The sequence below is a fragment of the Myiozetetes cayanensis genome, unplaced genomic scaffold, assembly GCF_022539395.1.
Source record: "Myiozetetes cayanensis isolate MyiCay16 unplaced genomic scaffold, myiCay2020 scf7, whole genome shotgun sequence".
Taxonomy (NCBI): Eukaryota; Metazoa; Chordata; class Aves; order Passeriformes; family Tyrannidae; genus Myiozetetes; species Myiozetetes cayanensis.
In genome coordinates, this window is record NW_026087964.1 from 26,088,127 (window position 1) to 26,107,750 (window position 19,624).

General features: G+C 37.3%; 1 protein-coding gene across 7 annotated transcripts in view; it reads right to left on the reverse strand.

Moving 5' to 3' along the window:
- Positions 1–19,624, reverse strand: part of SGCZ (sarcoglycan zeta) — a 442,608-nt gene that overhangs the window by 373,152 nt on the left and 49,832 nt on the right. Inside the window, exon 2 of one of the 7 annotated variants that reach the window (XM_050337619.1) lies at positions 16,279–16,350. The exons of the other annotated variants lie outside the window; for them this stretch is intronic. The gene's annotated coding sequence lies outside the window, so the exon portion shown is untranslated. The remainder of the gene's footprint in view (positions 1–16,278; positions 16,351–19,624) is intronic. 7 annotated transcript variants of the gene reach the window in all.

A 19,624-nucleotide genomic window follows, 5' to 3' on the forward strand; every position in this document is an offset into this window, starting at 1 on the left:
TCTTCTGTTGCAAACAAAATTTATTCCTTCATAAAATTCAACTCTGCAAAGATTACTTAATGTGAAAATGCACTTGAACTTGCAACACAAATATTCCCAAATATTCCTCTGAAGAGTTCTCTCAGGACATTTCTGTGGTTGGGTTCCAACCACCATCTCTCCTATCCTGTATCCTATATCCTGTATAACTCAATTCTATTAATTGCAGAGGGTGTAAAATAGCAGCCAGTTGCATATTTAACCAGAGAAAAAGGAAAGACTGTAAGAAACAAACTTTTTCAACATAACAACTAGATTGTAAGATTACAAGATGTGATTGAAGCTATTCTGGTTTTCACTTCATGATGTTTTCATGGGTTCAAGTGACTGAATTTTTGGTAATAGGGGGCCACAGAGATGATTTCAGTTAGAAACTACTAGAAGCTTTTCCTGTTCTATAAAAAGGCCAATGATAGCCAACTCCAGGATGGACTTCCTACTACTAGCCAATGGTATTTGCTTCTGTGATAACATATTTAAGAACAGCAGAAGAGAAAGCATGAGATAGCAATGTAGACTCCAAGGTCAACGTAGCAGGAGGGGCAAGGAGAGGCCCAGAAGCCTCCCTCTCCTCCTCCAGCAGGGGAAAGACTTAAAGCTGAGACCCTGCTGCCTGAGGAAGATTATTGGGGTGAGGAACCCCCCTACAGCTCATGGAGGAGGCTACACTGGAATAAGTGGATGCACGAGGAAGCTGAGACTCCATGGGAGGCCTAAGATGAAACCAAGTCTTGCTGGAGACCTGCGGCCCATGGAGCAGAGAAACCTACGCTAGAACAAGTTGTCTCGGGTAGGACTTGTGACCCTGTGGGATCTACGCTGATGCAGCTCATTTGTGACCCAAGGGACAGCAGATTATGGAACAGCTGTGACCCGAGGGATGGACCCACACCAGAGAGGTCTATCAAGGACTGTATCCTGTGGGGAGGGACCCCACAAGAAACAGGGGAAGGATTCAAAGCTATTACCCCCAGTAACCGTGGTGAAGACCGTGGTGAAGACCATGGTGAAGCAAGTTGTCCCCTTGCAGCCCATGGAGGAGTGACCCACAGGAAAGCAAATTAGCAAGAGCTGATGCCAAAAGATGGACTTAAATAACACCTGACCCCCCTTCCCTGTCCCCCACACTGCTAGGGGGAAGGGGGAGTGGACAGAAGGTGTTGTGTTTTAAGACTGTTTTATTCTTTTACTCTTTAGTTATTATTCTGTTAGGAATAATTTAACTTTTAAGATTGTTAGCAATAAATTTAAGTTCTATTCACTTTAAGTCTGCTTGTCCATGAAAATTAGTTAGTAAGTGAGTTTCCCAGTTCTTATCTCTACTCAGGAGTTCTCTGACTGGTTTTTATTCTTTCGCTCCTCGGAGAAGAGCAGAGCGGGGAGGAGGGGGGAAAGGTGGCTCTCAGTAAATGTTTAAAATCCAGCCAGAGTTGAAACCACAACAGATGTCCATTAAAAGAAAGGCAAGTTTTGTCTTTTAGAAAATATATAAATAATGCAGCCTGTACTACTACTGCTGTAGAACATTAGTGTCTGAAAAAATAGTTTACTTCAGGAGAGAGTTATTCATAGTGTCCAAGGCTCTAGGTTTTCTCACTGATGATACAGAGTCTGAACATTTGAAAATAAGAAGAAAAGGATTAAACTACCTATTCATAGACTTTTCAAGCTTTTACGTGTTTCAGCGGCAGAGAATAAATTACTTATTCCCATCTCTATTGAAGTTGCAGGCAAATAATGTGGATCACTGTGGAAAAAGACCAAAGGGGTTGCATGAAGAACACAGAAAGATGCTTTGCTGTCCATTTCTCTATGAAACCCTGGGTTCTGCACTGTCCCTTTTCAGTGGAAGTCTGACCTCTTCAAAGCCTGACTGCCCAAAAAACACCTCACAGGAAAACAATCTAAGATTCAAATACTTTGACGAGTGTCTAATGATTTTCTTCTTTCCCTTTCCAAAAGAAATTAGTCATATCCAAATAAATAATACATGCATATGAGAAAGAGATATTCCAGTGCTGGTCTCTAATTAAATTCATGCTGTATAAGAATCTGCTTGCTGTGATGTTGTGTACATTATCCTCTCAAAGCCACCCCTAAAAAACATTGTTGTGAGTTGTGAGAAAGCAGACAAAGGCTCAACTCCTTGTAATCCTGGTTTTCTAGTTACTGAGGCTGAGGTAGTGCCATTTGTTCTTTTGGAAACCTGTGAAGCACAGCTGTGTCCTCCTAATATTTCTGATAATATGCTTCCATCCAGGAAGTTAAAATGCTTCCTTCTACTGCTGGTAGTCCAATAGCTGGGCTACAGACTCCTGGAGCCTGATACAGTGCAAGCATCAGAAATCACTATAAGGCATTTACAACACATGCATGCTCTAGAGTTTTACATGTTTCCACAGCAATCAGTTATGTTGAAATAAAAATGAAAGGCTGCACATAGTAGTTTCTGAAAGGACTCTGGTAAATACTTATACTCACTGTTTGATGAACGTTATAAATTCAAAATGCATTTACTGCCAATATTTCTGTTTGCCTGCTTGATTTGAGAAAATAACAGAACTTTGAGTAGTTAGTTAATCTCCCTGAAGATAATTTGAGATTTTTTAAAAATTTAAATTGCTAAGAGATAAACTCTAATTATGCTATTTATTTCTTCCCTTTTATGTAGAGTTCAAATATGGAGGGACAATCCAAAAATTTTGAAATTGTGTATCAGGTTTTTTGCATCTTATATATCGCATTAGCAACCAAATTTACTCATGGGCCTTTCAAAAAGTGTTACTCTGTGAAGGTTTTGTCATTGAAAGCTTTCTGAAAGATATTCAGCCACAGGAAAAGGAATGACCACAGCCACAAGAGAACCATACAAGAGGTCCATGATGATGTCCCAGGGACAATCAGAGGGCTGTACCTGAAAAAGGCAGGTGAGACTCAGAGCACTTTCTGTCAGACCTGGTCTCCAGCTGATTCCTATCACTAGTGTAAAAGACCGATTTCTTCATCACCCAACCGTGATGAAGATACACTACACCTTTTCCTCAGGGCTTTTTCTCTACTGACATGCAGCAGGCAACTCTGCTAGTAAGACTGAATGTGGCTGCTGTGCAAAAACTATTTTGGACCTTAAATAGGAATTTTTAGGCCTATCGTCATTTAGAGAGTTTCTTTGTTGAGGAATTGCTTAGTAGCAATTCAGATATTACCACAATAGAAATAAAGAGTTCCATTTGTTTCACTATGGCATTCAGTAATTAGCTTTTAAATCTTTCAAGGCTAAAATTTCTTTATTGTGTTGCAATTACTATAGTTGCTATATTACCCTCATTATAATGGAATTTCATTAACAATACCATCCAAAGCAGAAATGGTTTTACCATTTAAAGGTCACTTACCTCCCTTAAAAAAAATAATTAAAAAAAAAGTAATTCGAGGCCTGTTACAATTCCAGTTTTTAAAATATCTTGAGGTTCTATGAAACTTACTTAATGAACAACTGGTTATTTGCTTTGGGTCAATGTACTGAACAAGAATAAAAGACAATTAATTTAATGGAAAATAGTTGATTTATGTGTACTATAGCTTATATTTGACATGTTTTTAAGCATGGTTTATACCTATCTGGTTGAAGACAGTACTAAGTCAGAATTTTAACAGGTATGTTTATACAATTAGTATGCATTAATATTAGATGTAGTAATTCCATATGTTACTGCAAAAAGTGAATGTGATGGAGCTTTTTTTTTTTTTTAAAGCTACCTTATTTTGGACTTTTTAAGTCCTGAAGTTAGAAAATTCAATCTAAATTTTAGGATGAGCTTCTTTACAAAGTTCATATATTTATTTTAAATATTTAAATATTATTTTAAATATTTTAGATTGCTGTGAAAATATGATGTATACATGATGAAAGTATGATTTTCTGAGTTTTAATTTCTTACTTTTTCATTCTTCTTTTTAGCAGTCTTTGTTTTATCTTTGGAAAATGCTCAGACAGACTGAAGCTCATGCAGGCAACTCTCAGAAGATTAAAAGGCAAAAGACTTTATTCAAGCTTTCAAAACTCTTTTTTTAGTATTATTAGATTCATTGTAACTTATGAAATTTAACTTCATTCTGAACAATTTATCAGCATACTGAAATGTAAAAGAATATCTATTACATTGGAATGCCAAAAACTCCTTCATTTACTATCTGATAAAGTATTAGAAATTTAATTAATTTCACAGAGACATGCAGAAGTCCATTATGATACCTTAATGGCTTAGCAGGGGCCTTTAGAAAATATTTTAAACAACTGCTGACTGAAAGAACCAATAATATGGTCTTTGTATTTTGAAAACATGATATTTGTGTGTGTATTGGGTTTGCTGAGACGGAGTTTATTTTCCCTATAGAAACCCTCCCAGCACATTGCTCTTCACTGGTAGCCAGAAAGGTGTTAATAACACTCCAGTGCTTTGGCTACTGTCGAGCAGTGCTCCCACAGCATCAACCAGCACTCTCTCCAGCATTCCCCCTCACCAGCTGGCCGAAGGTGGGCAAGATCTTGCAGAGGACACAGCCAGGACAGATGATCCAAACTGACCAAAGGGATAGCCCACACTATATGGCATCTGCTTTGCAATAAAAGCTAAGAGAAAGGAGGAGGAAGGGGGAAGAAGCAGGGTATTCATTATTTACAGTGTTTGTCTTCCAGAGTAACCACTGCGTCTGGATGTCACTTTCCAAGGGGAAATACAGAATAAAATATTTGGGTTTTTTTTATTTTGCTTGCTTGCATACATGTGCATGCCTTTTTTGCTGCAGCAAACTGCCTTATCATAACATAAGAGTTGTTCTCCATCTTATCTTCTTCTCCCATCTTGCTGAGGAGGGGAGTGATAGAGAAGCTTGGCGTGCCTCTGGCGTTCAGCCAAGGTCAACTCACCAGAGTGTTTAGAAAGACAAATAAACATGTTAGGCATCTGAAGATAGGGAATCTGTTAAGATGTTTCCAATTTTAAACAACTCCAATGAACTACTAGCCTTCCAGTATGAGACTGTAATTTACTTAATGCCTCAGTAGTATTAGTCTGTTTAGGAATCACTGTAGAGTGGCATGTACTGAACGCTCACCGCCTAGATGATTCCTTTCCCACGTTGGAAAAAGTTTAATGGACTTATTTGTGACTCATGAAAATCATCCAAGGGACTTGGATGTAGTAGTTGAGTGATGAAAGGTTTAAGAAAACACGGAAACTAACCTTCAGTAACCTATCCATTGAACACTTTAACATATGCTGAGATGCAACAACACGTGGCCAATTATTGGGTTTTTTTGGTAGAGTCCAAGAATACTGCAGGAATTTTAGTTTACTATTGCCATAAAAGGAAGCAATGGATTAGTCTGATCTTATGAACTAGGTTGTCCTGTGTTGACCTACTGTGACACATCTGTTAGGGCTGATGAAAACCTGTGCCAGATGGAAGAGACATGAGCTGCAACTGCAGTATGTGACAGATTTTCCTCTTACAGTATAAAGCATCTGATTTTAGCTTTGTTTGTTCTTTTTAAAATTCTATTATTTGAGGGGCAGATGGGTGTTTAAGATGATTTTGAAGTACTTTGAGTCTTTTCAGCAACTTTAATCTGTCAAACAACCAGCATTCAGATGTACCAAATTGCTGGAGGAGTGGGGTTCACTGAAATATGCTAAAATAATATGCTAGATGGCTGGATATTCTGCTATGTGGGTGAGATGATCAGAGCCCTTATATGTATTTTTTTGTAAAAATCCAATGTATCAATACATTAATTTGAAATTTTAATGTCAAAAAAAAATTTTTAACCACATGTTAATTAAGGTTGAAGAGGTTGAAACATGATTTTTAAATTTTACCCTGTGAATACAAGAACTAAAGTCAGCTCTAAACAGGCAGGAAGAACAATAGAAGAGAGCTGCACCCAATTTCCATTATAACTGTATTGACCAGAGGTGAAACACATGGCCCTTTTTTGGTGCATTTCAATAACATAAGGAGTTTTTTTAATGCCTTTTCTTAATATAACAAAATTCCCCTTAAGGTCATTAGGGAACTCATTCATATCAAGCAAAGCCCATGTCAGAAACAGAAAGTACAATGAATGAAGAATAAGCTGCAGCCATTCTTGGGAGTCACTGAATATTTCCTTAACTAAATTAATTAAATCGATTATCAATTAGGTGGAATTGCTATTAGGAGGCAAATTCCTTGCAGAGAGACAAATATATTGTATCTCACAGGTAACTGTGATGCTCTTGCTTCACAAATAACTACACATACAAGTCTATATTAAAATCAGATTTGAAAAAGCACTCTTCAGAAGTTAAAAAAGTCTTAAAGTTGTCTTTAGAATTTTAGAAGGCACTTTGTATACATATGTTTTTAATTATTTTTCCTCCCCTCTGTCTTTTTTATTTAATGCACAGAGTATAAATTCTGATAATTTCTAGGAAAATATTCTATCATTGAACTGTTATCCAAAACTAACAAAAAAAAAGGTGAAAATAACTGAAAAAAGTGTCTTTTAAAAGAAAAAAACCCAATCCCCAAATCCTGTTTAATGGGAAAAATACTGATTAATGGGGAGAAAATCAGGCTAGAAGGTAACAGTTATTAAAGTTATTCACACCTTCTCCTACTGTAGGTGACCCTTCTTCAATAGGAGTCCATTAGCCTAAAAAGAAGTTATAACTATCTTGTTTTTCTTTGCAACCCATATGGAAAGAAGTGATTCAAATCTCATGTATATGTACTTTATTCAACTGAGAGCATTCAATTAGGAGAAACAGATTAACAGCACTTTTAATCACTCAATAACCCTCTTCACATGACTCAGATCCTCTCTTTCTCTCAGAATTAATCACTAACTTACATTAGGAGACATCAGCCTAGAGGTTTTTTAACTAACCACTAGATTCCATCAATAGCTGTTACTATTGAGAATGATAATCATTTCTGTTGTTAGATATTTGTCTGCACCCTGATTAACTTGATAAAGGACAAGAATTGACAACACTAAGCAGCACTACATTGGAACACTGGAACATACATTTTTTCACTGTTGTTGAAAATCTCTCATTTGTAGGATTCACTGGATATGCATCCAGCTTTCCTTGAGTTTCCAGCAGCCACATATTTAGCTGTTACTTTAGCTCTGGAGTATTTGCTATCTGTGTTATCACTAGGAAGGCAAATATTATCTACTACACCCAGCACAACCTTGTGGCAACACACCTTTCACACAGAAGTATCAGAACTTAAAGACCCTGTCTCCTCACTGGAGCTGGTTGGAAACATTGTGCCAATAGAGCTTTGTGAGTACATGCAAGGACATTGCTCTAGATTAGAAATTAAAGAATAATCACCTCCTGTGAAAAAAAAAAAATCTCAAACTATAGAAAGTAGCTGTAAGAAAAGGAGGTGGAGATTATTATGCTACTTAGAAATGATGGTTCCATTTAAAAACAAAATAAATCACGAGAAATCAATTGCCAAGCAAGAATCATCTCATACCAGCAATGGTTTTGGTTAGCTTTTCATACTTTTATATTTCTTTTCTGCATGTAGACTTCTGTGTATACTTGAAAACACCAAAACTTTTTTTCCACAATCACCAATTTCAACTATAAAGCCCTTTTCTCCACAAGCAGTTGTCACTGGGTGCTTGTGCTCCTGAAACTCTAAAATCAGAGCTTCAGCCATGTGTAGTTACCTTGTGACATCTCTCAGAGTGCTAACTTAAGTTTTGTCCTCTTAGAAAGGCATATCACAATCTGCCCCAGGAGAAAAAAACTACATGTACTCATTCGAAATTCTTAGTTTGCTTTGTTCTGAACAAACAGCATGGACAGGTTTTTTTGGTCCATACTGAAAGTTTGAAACAAATGACTCATTAAGTTAGGCCAAAAATATTTTTAAAAGCTGAAATCCTTAGTTTCATTTTTCCCCTTAAAACTCCTCACATGAAAAGAAGACTTTCTCAGCAAAAAAAATTTTTAAGACATCTAAAAGCCAAAGTATTTTGTTTCCAAAATTCTGGAGGAGTCTATTTGAAATCAAGCAACTTATTGAAACAAATATAAATTTGCTAAATATATTGTGTTAATAAATATTCCTTTTGAAAAAAAAAAAAACAAAAAAAAAAAAAGTCAGTTTTGTACTAATATAGTTCTGCTTATTCGTTCTATTGAGCATAGGCATTTGTATTTGCAGTTTTGCTTGAAGTAGTAAGGAATTTCCTTCCAAAAATTTAAGTGAATGTAGACCTAACACCTTTATTAATTTGGCAACTCATCCTGAGTTGGTTTTGATTATTTCTTATCTGTGAGCAACAATTATCAAAAAGACCAGTTTCAGAAACCGGCAAAGTGAAGATAGTGTTACATTTATTCCACTGTTTTCTCTTAGAAGAGATACAAGGACTGCCTGAAACAATCCCTCAGCCTTGGCCATATTGATCACCACCACTGGTCTACCCTGGCCTCCAATCAGGAGGCCTGGAGACACACCATCTATAACGCTGCTGCTGCTTTTGAGAACACACGCAGGACCATTCTCGAGGAGAAAAGACAACGCAGGAAGAATCGTGTGTTGTCAATATCACCTGGGGAGCCTTTCTGCTGTGCCTTCTGCAACTGGACTTGTCTATCTCGCATTGGCCTTTTTAGCCATCAGTGCGCTTGTAGCAAGTGTGGGTAGAGCCCTTCTCAAATCCAATGCACAGGCTCTAGGACATAAAATTGTACAGCTACCACTAAATAATGTACTTAGTGCTTAAGCACTAGCACAGTAATTTTTTATTTTTATTTTTAGAAGGTATGGCTGCATTTATATGTAATTCCTGTCTTTTCAATAATACTCTAGAGACTCTATGGTTTCTACTAGCTATACATGTTATTTCTTTTGCCACTAGAGACAATTATTTTATGTCAAGCATAGCCAACCTTTTATGATTTCCTTTGTTTTATTGTTTTCATCTTATTATCATTGCCATCTAACCTAATTTAAATGCACAGATCCATTTTTGGACAACATGAGTAAAATATACGCAAGTTTTCAAATGCCAAAGTCTGTAAATAATCACTACACAAATTTAGGGAATGTTTTTTGCTAGAGGAATGCATACTCCTTTCATTTTCTATTCTCTTTCATCCTAGTAGCATTTGCTTTGAAAATCCATGTTTCCAGGCAATAACAAGGGCATAAAGTTATTTTCTGCAAATTGTGCAGTTCTAGGAATCTTTGTTTCTCTTAAGCATCTCAAGTATCTCTCTGCCAAAGTGGTTGTATAAGCATTTTTCAATTGCACATCGAAGCATTAAGCAGTTCTAATACATGCAAAGGCCACAATGCTCTGTACACTTGTGCTAGGTCTTTCCCATCAGCTTCTTATCCTACACACCCTCTTTTAACACAGAAATGTAGCATGAAGCCCCTTAAACAGCTAGGTAGAGAACAGAGGAGGAAAAAAAAAAAAAAAAAAAAAAGGAAGGGGAAGCATTTTAGTTTTTAAATAGGACTTACAGCTATTTATAGCGAGCCCACAGTTCTGTGCTGTGTTCAGTACAGCTCTTACAGCTGCTGGACTAAAATGCTACATTTCACTCCCTTGCTTTCCTTTTCTTCAAGCAAGCTTCCCACAATTCTCCTGAGCTCAGTGCTCAAAAAAGATGGGACCTATATGTAAAAAGACTTTTAGTCTTCTTTCTTTTTCCTTCTGTAGCCTCCGTTTCTCCTGTTCTCACCAAGACAACTTTGTAATTCACTATTGCCTGTGGGATGAATTGCATAACACTTTTGGGCTGCATTTCCTCTTTAGTTTGATCAAAGAGAGAGGCAAAGTGGGTCTGGGTCAGGTTGAGCTGTGACCAAAGCAGGTCCTTCAAAAGCAGTTGTTGGAGCTTCTCAGAAGCAACTTGTAAAAAAGAGGCAACTTCAGCTGCACCCCAGGAACCATCTCACAACTTCCCATGCAGAACAAGATTTTACCTTTTACCCATTTGTTGCAGTATGAATGGATGGAACATGTGATATCTTCACTGCACAGCTAGTGAATTTGAATCCTATAACTAGGTACACCGTGCTCCAAAAGGGCAGATAGTGCCAGATTGCATGTTAAAACGTGATATGACATAAGTAAAATCAATGTAACACATCAGTATTTAGAGTATCCTCCTCTTCCGCTGTACTTGTTTAGCAAATGGGAAACTCTTGTGAAAAAAATAATTTAAAACATTTGTTAGATTACACAACCTTAAGCAAGTTGTGTTTATCAGCTTTTTAGAAACCACTGCTTTTAACCTAAAGTTTCCTTTTCTGCAGAAGAAAAATGAATAGTTTTAGAAACATGATACTGGTGTCTTTCCCTTCACCCTCTAAATACGTATCTATAACTCTACATGTTTTAACTATAGCACTCTACTTTTCCACTTGTTAACTTGCCTTTCCTGTCCTTGGAAAAACATTCATCACTCTTTCAGCTCACAAGTATGCTGAAGTCAATGACAACCAGACTGATATCCTTGCTAACTGATAAGCTTGTCTCTTTTACTAGATATTTCAGAATTTATAGCATAGATTTTATCTTCATAAATTAACAACTTAAAAATACATTCATATATTTTCATATCAGCTGATGACCTTCCTTGTTGTTTCTCCTCAGTATACAGTCAGTCCATTACAGGGAGTACAATCAGGAAAAGCTATTGAACTGATGTACTTCTATCTTGATTATAAGTTCTACATCTGTGCTTCTACATCTATCCCAGTTTTGACTGGGGTAGAGTTACTTTTTTTCATGATAGCTGGCATGCAGTGATGTTTTGGTTTTGTGCTGAGAACAGTGTTCATAGTTCCTGTTATTGCTGAGCAGGGCCTCACACAGAGTCAAGGTCTCTTCTGCTCCTTCCTGACCCCATCAGTGAAGAGGCTGGGGATGCCTGAAGATTTGGGAGGGGACTCAGCTAGGACAGCTGATCCCAAATGACCAAAGGAATATCCTACACCATATGGCATTATGCTGAGTATATAAAGTGGGAAGGAGGGGGTGCGGGGGAGAAAGAAAGTAGGGAAGGGCATTTGGAGCTGTGTCACTTGTCTTCCCAAGACACAGTTATGTGTGATAGAGCCCTGCTTTCCTGGGCGTGAGAGAACACCTGCCTGCCCACCCAAAGGAAGGGGTAATTGAACTACTAGTTTTGCTTTGCTCGTGTGCACAGCTTTTCTTTCTCTCTTAAACTGTCTCAACCTATGAGTTTCATCATTTTTACCCTTCTAACTCTCTCCCTGATCCCATCAGGTGGAGTGAAGAACTGGCTGTGCAGGGCTGAGTTGCCAGCTGGTGTTAAACCATGACATCACAGCAAAATTCATGATGAAGGAAAAGATTTGCAGAGCAAATATTTTCAGAGTGAGTGTTTCAGAGCACACATACAATATAAACAGAGCAGGGACAGAAATCAGAAAGTAACTTTCTGTCCAAGAAAAAGAACAAGGTCCTGAGCCCATACCATAAAGAGTAGCTCATTATAATTTTGCAGACATAGATTTAACAGGGTCTGGGAAACAAGACAGTCCCAGTCACTTGATGCATAACGCAAATACATATTTTTCCTCACATGTATCCATATTAGACATATCGTCTCCCTTTCAAAAAGTGATTTTTTTCATTTAACTTGACATATAAATTAGTTGATAAAACAAGATTATTTTATTCTTTAGTTCACCATAGATACTTAATCACTGTACATATTTAAATAATTCCCAGCAATTCAATGACATCAAGTTTAAATTAGTTACTTCACCTGAAAAGTGCAATATTTTTCATAAATGCTACATCAGCATTTAATAATATTTTATAATTGTGTGATGTTTTACATTTCTTTGTACTGTATATTCACAGTTATGAGCTATAAGACAGTGTTATGAAAAAATATTTCAAACAAGGTGGAACATCAGTGAAAGAGATCTAACAAAGTATCACTTTGACTTTACTCCTTCCTGTACTACTTGTACTACAAGGCCAACCCCATTCTGGACTGCATCAAAAGAAGTAATTCTGCCCTCTGCTCTCATGAGACCCCACCTGGAGCACTGCATCGAGCTCTGAGGCTGCCAGCACAAGGAAGAACATTGGCCTGTTGAATTGAGTCCAGAAGAGGGACACAAAGATGATCAGAGGGGTAGAACACCTCCCCCATGAGGAATGCCTGAGCGATTTGATTTTGTTCAGCCTGAAGAATAGAAGGCTCTGGGCAGAGTTTACTGTGGCCTTTTGGTACTTAAAGGTGGGGATCAAAAGATGGGGACAGACTTTTAGTACGGCCTGTTATGACAGAACAAGGGTTGAGTTTTCAGAATGGTTTTCAACTAAGAGAAAGCACAATCAAACTATATGTAAGGATGAAATTCTTTACTGTGAGGATGGTGAGACACAGAGCAGGTTGCCCAGAGAGATGGTAAGTGCTCCATCCCTGGAAACCTTTAAGATCAGGTTGGGCAGGGCTCTGAGCAACCTGATCTAGGTGGAAGATGTCCCCTGCTCATTGCAGGGGTATTGGACTAGATGACTTTTAAAGGTCCCTTCCAACCCAAACTATTCTATGATTTTAATTAAGCAACTCCTGCAGACTTCCTAAATGAAATTAAATAGAAAATTGTTTATAATTGCATATGTTTAAATGAATAGTATAAAAGAACAAGACAACTAAATACTTCAAATTGACTTTCTTGGTACTCTTTTTGTTATAGTACCTTCTGCAAAAGTAAAATGAAATGACATAAAGTGTTAGCATGTAAAATGTCTTAGTGAAATGGCTTGTAAATTGCTAGGTGTCATATACGACAAATACGTATCTTTGGTGCTATATTTTCCATGTCTTTAATAAACCTTCTCTGAAAATGAGACATGATCATAAATTACAGTAAAAGCACAAAATCCAATGTGATATTACTTCTTCTTTCAGTAACATATCAACATTACATTTCATGTGGCTAAACTTCCTTCTCCCTGTTGTCCTACAAAATGAGACATACCACCATCTCTCAATTTCTCAGATTCATATTCATGTGCATTTCAGTAGAATTTTTTTGAAATAACTTTAATTGTGAAGTATACGGTATATTTCTCCGTATTAGCTGAGACCAGGGTATGCAGACACGTATGTTCTACTTTTCTCAACAAACAAGTAAGTCCAAGCATCTCTCTTCCTCTTGCTAGCTTACTTCACTACTTGAGGACAAAGGCACACACTACCAGGTTCAGTTAAATGAGACCCCTGAATCCCAACATATTCAAGATATTGAAAATAAGTCATCAAAACTCCAGAAAAAATATATTTGTATTATTATCTTATATGATGAAATAATACATCTGCTTAAAATCTTAGCACCCAAGACAGTCTCCAGACATTTTTTGCTTTTGTGATCTGTGGACTAGTCAATTACAGTATATAATATCCTAAGCTCATGAGATCTGATTTCATAAAAGAACTTCTGAGTTCTAAAATCAGCTCATATCAGAAGTTCAGAGCATTTGCTAAAGTAAAAAGAAACTATTTGCACATTACATAAATAACTGTCCTTCCTCTCAACATAGTTTACAAGTACTTGAAGTTCCTATTGTACTTTTTTCTCACAATGAAAACTTTTCTAGCTTTACTTTCCTCTGAGTAAAGTCTAGCTAAGACCCAAGCTTATTTTTCATGTAGCTAATTCTGGAAGTATCACAAGAATCATCTTGAGTGCTCCCAATGGCAGAAGAGTGACCTCAGCCATTTATGTTCAGTACTGGTTTTGCCATGACTGAGATGCAGTTGCAATCAGGACAGAACAGCTGCAAGAGAGCACAAGTCTTTGTCTAGAACATGATCTTTGTCATGCTAAATCTAGTCCCTAACTCAGGATGCAGTTAGCATACACTTCCACATCTCCTTTCCTCTTTGGTAAGTGTGGCTCTGACAAGGATAACCATGGTAAGCACTATCACTTCTTCAAACATCAAAGGACTAAAGCAAATGTGATTTGACATGCATGTTTTCCCAACATGTGAGGCTGATCAGCTTCAATAAAACAATTATAGAGAATATGTTGTTGCTTCTGAAATAGTTGTCTACTTTGCCAACCTTTCCTTAGGTAATCACAGCATTCTTTCATTCTAATATCTCTACATGATCTGGGTATTTCAGGGGTTCCCCTCCTCAGACCTCCCTGCAGAAGGGCTGTAATTACATCACCAACAATTACTTTGCCAGTCTTTGATCTGAAGTCATAGTAACATTCACTCAGAGAGCATCAAGCAGACTGGTATGTGACCTAAAACTGTATAGGGCATTTCTCCTTAAGAAGTTAGGATTATGACTCTAAGGATTAAAGAATAAAACAATAAAACAGGAAGGCAAAATTCAGACCTTACACTATTAGGAACTTGCCTAAGACTTCAGTCAGAGGCACAAATATGTATCAGTATTTGTTGCATAAAAACACATTTTTATCTTTAACCTCCAGGAAGCATCTATTGTGCTAGTTTAATTAAAGAAAAACATCAATATGTTGTTGCAGCCATATAGCAATGTTAATCAGACATTTACTCTTTTGGCATATACAATGTTGGCTTGTCAAAAGAATAATCTTTCACTCTCCCACAGGCACACATTGGAGGGAAGATTTTCCAGTTTTCACATTCTACTTATAGATGGAAATTGTATTTTCATTTTTCTCCTCTGCAAAGGCAGGAATATTACTCAACAAAATATAAGCTGTGTATCTTTCTTTTAGCAATAACAATAGAATAAATAGAAACTGAAAATCTTAAGTTGTTGCAATGCTGTCAGACTGGTCACTGGAAAAAGCAAAGACTGTGTTTCTTTGCTTATGTCATTGTTTAAGTTCAGCTGGCAACCAAGCACCACATAGCTGCTCACTCACCTGCCCCTCCACCCAGTGGAATGGGGAGGAGAATTAAAAGTTAAACTTGTAGGTTGAGATAAGAACAGTTTAATAATTGAAACAAAGTAAATAATAATAATAAATAATAATATTAATAATAATAATTAAAAAGTAAAACCCAAGGAAAAACAAGTGATGCACAATACAACTGCTCATCACCCACTGACCGATGCCAGACCCTGTTCCTGAACCACAATTGGACCTCCTTCCAGGTAACTCCCCAGTGTATACATTGAGCACGATGTTCTAGGGTATGGAATATTCCTTCGGCCAGTTAAGGTCACCTGTCCTGGCTGTGCTCCCCCTCAGATTTTTTTTGTGCACCTCCTCACTGGCAGAGCACGAGACACTGAAAAGTCCTTGACTTAGGGTAAACACTACTTAGCAACAAGCAAAACATCAGTGTGTTGTTAACATTATTCTCATAATGAATCCAAAACACTGCACTGTACCAGCTGCTGTGAAGAAATGAACTCTATCCCAGACAAAACCAGGATGGCTTACTTATAAGTAATTAATGAATTAAAGCACCACAGTATCTTCTTACTTAATCTGTTTATTTTCCTTATTCAGATAAGAGTTGTCAGTTTCAGTGGTGTACTGCATCTTGAGTTTAATCTGAGCAGTACTTATTTGTCAAAGACTCTTCCCAGCTGACAGAACTGTGAAAAATGCAATTATACAAAGCTGATAGATTATTTCTTTCAAGAAGCAGAAACTGCCACATTTATTCACATTGCATGTAGAAGCCTGCACACAATTTTGTCAAAATGTGAAGATATTATGGACAGACATTGGCAGAAGTATTTTCAGGTTTTTAGTGTGTCCATATTATGTCTATATCACCAGTACAGCTTAGAAAGTATATTAAAAAAACTGTATTCAAACAGAATATATTAACTTCTCTTCTTAAAAAGGGCTGTAATTAAGTTTTCCCCTTTACCTGACTGATATTATCTTTAAGTGTTATCTTTATGGTCTCACCTCTCTTCCCTCAACAAAAACGATGCTAACGCATAGACTGACAGGACTAAAAAGGAATCAGAGGGGAATACGGGATGACCCACATAAAAAGCTGCTGAAGTTGATAAGAGCATAAGTCTGCAATATTTCTTTTTTTTTTTTTCCCTTTTCCACTTCTACCAGCTGCAACACAAAGAAGAGAGCATGACCTTCACAAATCAAGTGACCACATAACTGCTAAAAAGATAGAACTTCTCTCTTATAATGAAAGTGTCCCACAGGAAGATGAACCACTTGTCTACTCACAGGACAGAGTATGACTTCTTTCCAGCCACAAAGCAAAATGAACTTCCAGTCTCTGGGATTGAAAACTTGGACCTGAAAATAGGAACGAACAGTCTCATAATGTCCCAGGAGGAACCCAAGAACATGATTTATTCTGCTGCCAGGTGAATCTCTCCCAATTGTTCTCAAAAACTAGCTTCTATTCAACTAAAAGCTAAAGAAAAATCTCTTCCTTACAATTTAATATAATAAAAGATGCTGTAACAATGGAATCTATAAATTCATTTATATATACATAGATACAGAGAGAATATATTTGAATGTAAACTTAAATATTGACATTTAAAATGGAAAATACAGTATACAGATGCATTCTTTCCTGCAATTAAAGCCATGCGAAAGCCATGCTAAACTGCTGAAAGAAATATTATGCAAAATAAGTTTTTGGTATTCTGGATTTTCTTTAAACATCTTCATCCAAGGTTAGATTTGCAGTCTAGGTGATGAGAAACAAGGTTTGCTTGTTTTGTTTCCGGAGCTAAATAAAGTTGGAAAATTGTGATTAATTTTGTATTAAAAAGCAAAACAAAGGTAGTTAAAAAGTACAACTGCAGAAAGTTTAACCTGATAACTCAAGATTTGAAGCTGAATATATTTGTAGAGTTATTGGTATAACATTCTGGCTTATATCCATCACTAATATCATATAGACAGAAAAGCAGATACACTTAACGTGGTTAATTGAAGGTCTTTAATTGCTGTCATGGAGAAATCCCCAGGGAGCAGAAAATTCCATGTTTTCCCCTTTTGATGGCTAAAAAGTTTCAATGGTTGCAGAATGATTGCACTGTAACAGGTGGGGATTATCTAAAACCCTATTGAGTGGCTCTGTTTCTCTTCTAAATAGAGATTTAATGTCTAAGTTGGAGACATGCTGGCCAGATCCAGGCATAGATGTGTTCTTACAGTGCCAGAGGCCTCCTGTGGAAGATGGTGACAAAGCCCTATTGACTTTAGCAGCAAAGCCCTCTCTCTCTAGCATTACAGCCCAAGCCAAATATAATTTGCGTCTGCTTTTCCCGCCTCCTCCTTCTCCATCAGTACCACTCCCCAGTCGGTGCCTGATGTGTTGTTTCACCAGTGGGCATTCAGCCTTTACCATCAATAACCAGCTGCCTTAGCACTTGGCAGCTGCTGTTATCCTTTAGGGCCTGAAGTGGTGTCTCAACCATGGAGCAGCATATTTGCATCCCTAATTACTAACTTACTCTAAGGCCATGACAGTGTTGGTTCCTGAGCTGCTAAATTAAAATCTTGATAAATCTTGTCATTTTGTTGAGAGCCTGTGGCAGTGAACAAACACAAATGATGAATTTACTTACCTGATGGATATGAAGCCTTAGGGTTTTTTATATTTTTTTAAATTTATTTATTTTTAAAAGGTACCAAACATTTGGAGCAGCATCAGAACCCAAATGAAATTCCAGCAAACTTCCATTAACCAATGGAATCTGGAGGTATTCAAACACCTCAACCAAGCAAGACAGTTTCATGTGCTCATACTTAAAAGGAGCAGCTAAGGAAGAAGAAGAAAATATTAAAGCAATAATATTGTGGTCTTAAGCTAGCCAGAGTTAAGATTAGTGTGTGTGTGAAAAGAATCACAAGGTCAAGCTGGAAAGCTGCTTGAAGCATGGCTGTTCATTCACATGGATGTTTGTGGTATGTGAGAGAGAAGAAGACTTCTGCCTGACTGGAGAGCTCGGATACAGAGCCTGTAGAGAAGCCATAGAGAGCCTGTATAGAGTCATGGAGTAATAAAGGTACAAGAGAGCTCTGCCTGGACAAAAGTCTGTCCCACTTGAATTCACTCGCTGCAAATGGTGCAGTGTGAGGACCCTTTTTCCAACAATGGTGCCCCATGTCCCACACATACTGACACAGGCTAACACATAAACACTTTGACAAAGAGTAAGCCTGCAAAGCAGGCTGACTAAGATGTGAAAAATGCTGTAAATCAACACAATCAGAGCAAAGTTTGCCCAGTTTGCTATTCAGAAATTAAAAGTATATTCCATCTATAGAATTTTTTGACATGCCTGCAGAGCTTGGCACCAGAATTGAAGCATTAAAATCCATTTCAAAGCTGTTGCACGAGTGCAAAGAGGATTCTCTAGAAATGCCAAGATAGCACCACAGGCTAGCACAGGAGGTGGCACAATCAATACTCATCCACAGACTTCAAAGATAGCCACCAAAGAACAAACAAGCATTAGCTTTCAAACTATGTACTGGGGGTGCTCTCCAGAGCAGTCAGAATAAGTCTCCCTGTTTCATCCCCATTTTTTCCCAGGCTGTGCTCAAGACCTTACAGTTCTCTCAATGTTCTCAAGACCACCCCACAGCTCTCTCAATGGACTCCAGCCTTCTCAAACAAGACTGCCACCATCTCTCTATCTCACTGCATCTCTGTCTCCAGTTCTGTCATATTCTTTCTTCCTGCCATCATCCAAATTTGTCTCACAAGGCTTTTCTTTCCCCTTGCCTTCCTCAACTCCCCAAGGCTGTGTCTACATGAGAAAATAGAAGATCCATAGGGTGAATCAGACCTGAAAGCCCATGCTATACACATTTCATAGCTAGTTTCACTGCTAAAGAAAGTATGGGATTCCAAAGGAAATTATGCACCTCCTGATGTGAAATCTGTCATCTTCACTTAGGTTTTCTATAATGTAAAGCAGTCATTCACCATGGAGTATTTTTGACTAGAAATCACACCACTAGCACACTACCATACTGAAATTATGTCCCTTTGCATCCTTTTTGAAACACATTTTACTATTTGTTCTATAGGGTTTTTTGTATTTATTAAAAGTACAGTAAGATGCTTGCTACTCACTAAGTTGAGAACTTCCTGAGAAAAACATCAGTGTTGACTTTATTTTATGGGGTTTTTTATGTGGGAAAGAAGCGTTAGGTGACATAGGATTTAAATAAAAAAGAGTTATTTCTTTTAGAAATGTTATACAGAAAAAATGTCATTGTATTTTCTCATAGCATATTTACCCACATGAAAAAATAGGTCAGTATTAGCTTATGATTCCAACTCAATTTCATTCTTAAATATGTTAGTCATTGGTAAGGCACCTCCTTTTGTGTTCCTGTCAGACCTTTCCCATTTCAGTCGTATAGGAAAGAAAAAAAAATAAAAAAGGAAAAACAAAAACCAAAACACACCTCTTTTCCCATTCTTTAATAACTTTTCCTCACTGTCTACTTCAATCTCCTTCCTCACTCTCTAGTAGCCTTCCTATCTCCACAGCAACACTGTTCTTTCATTTCCTATGCAAGTTCCCCAACAAAAGAC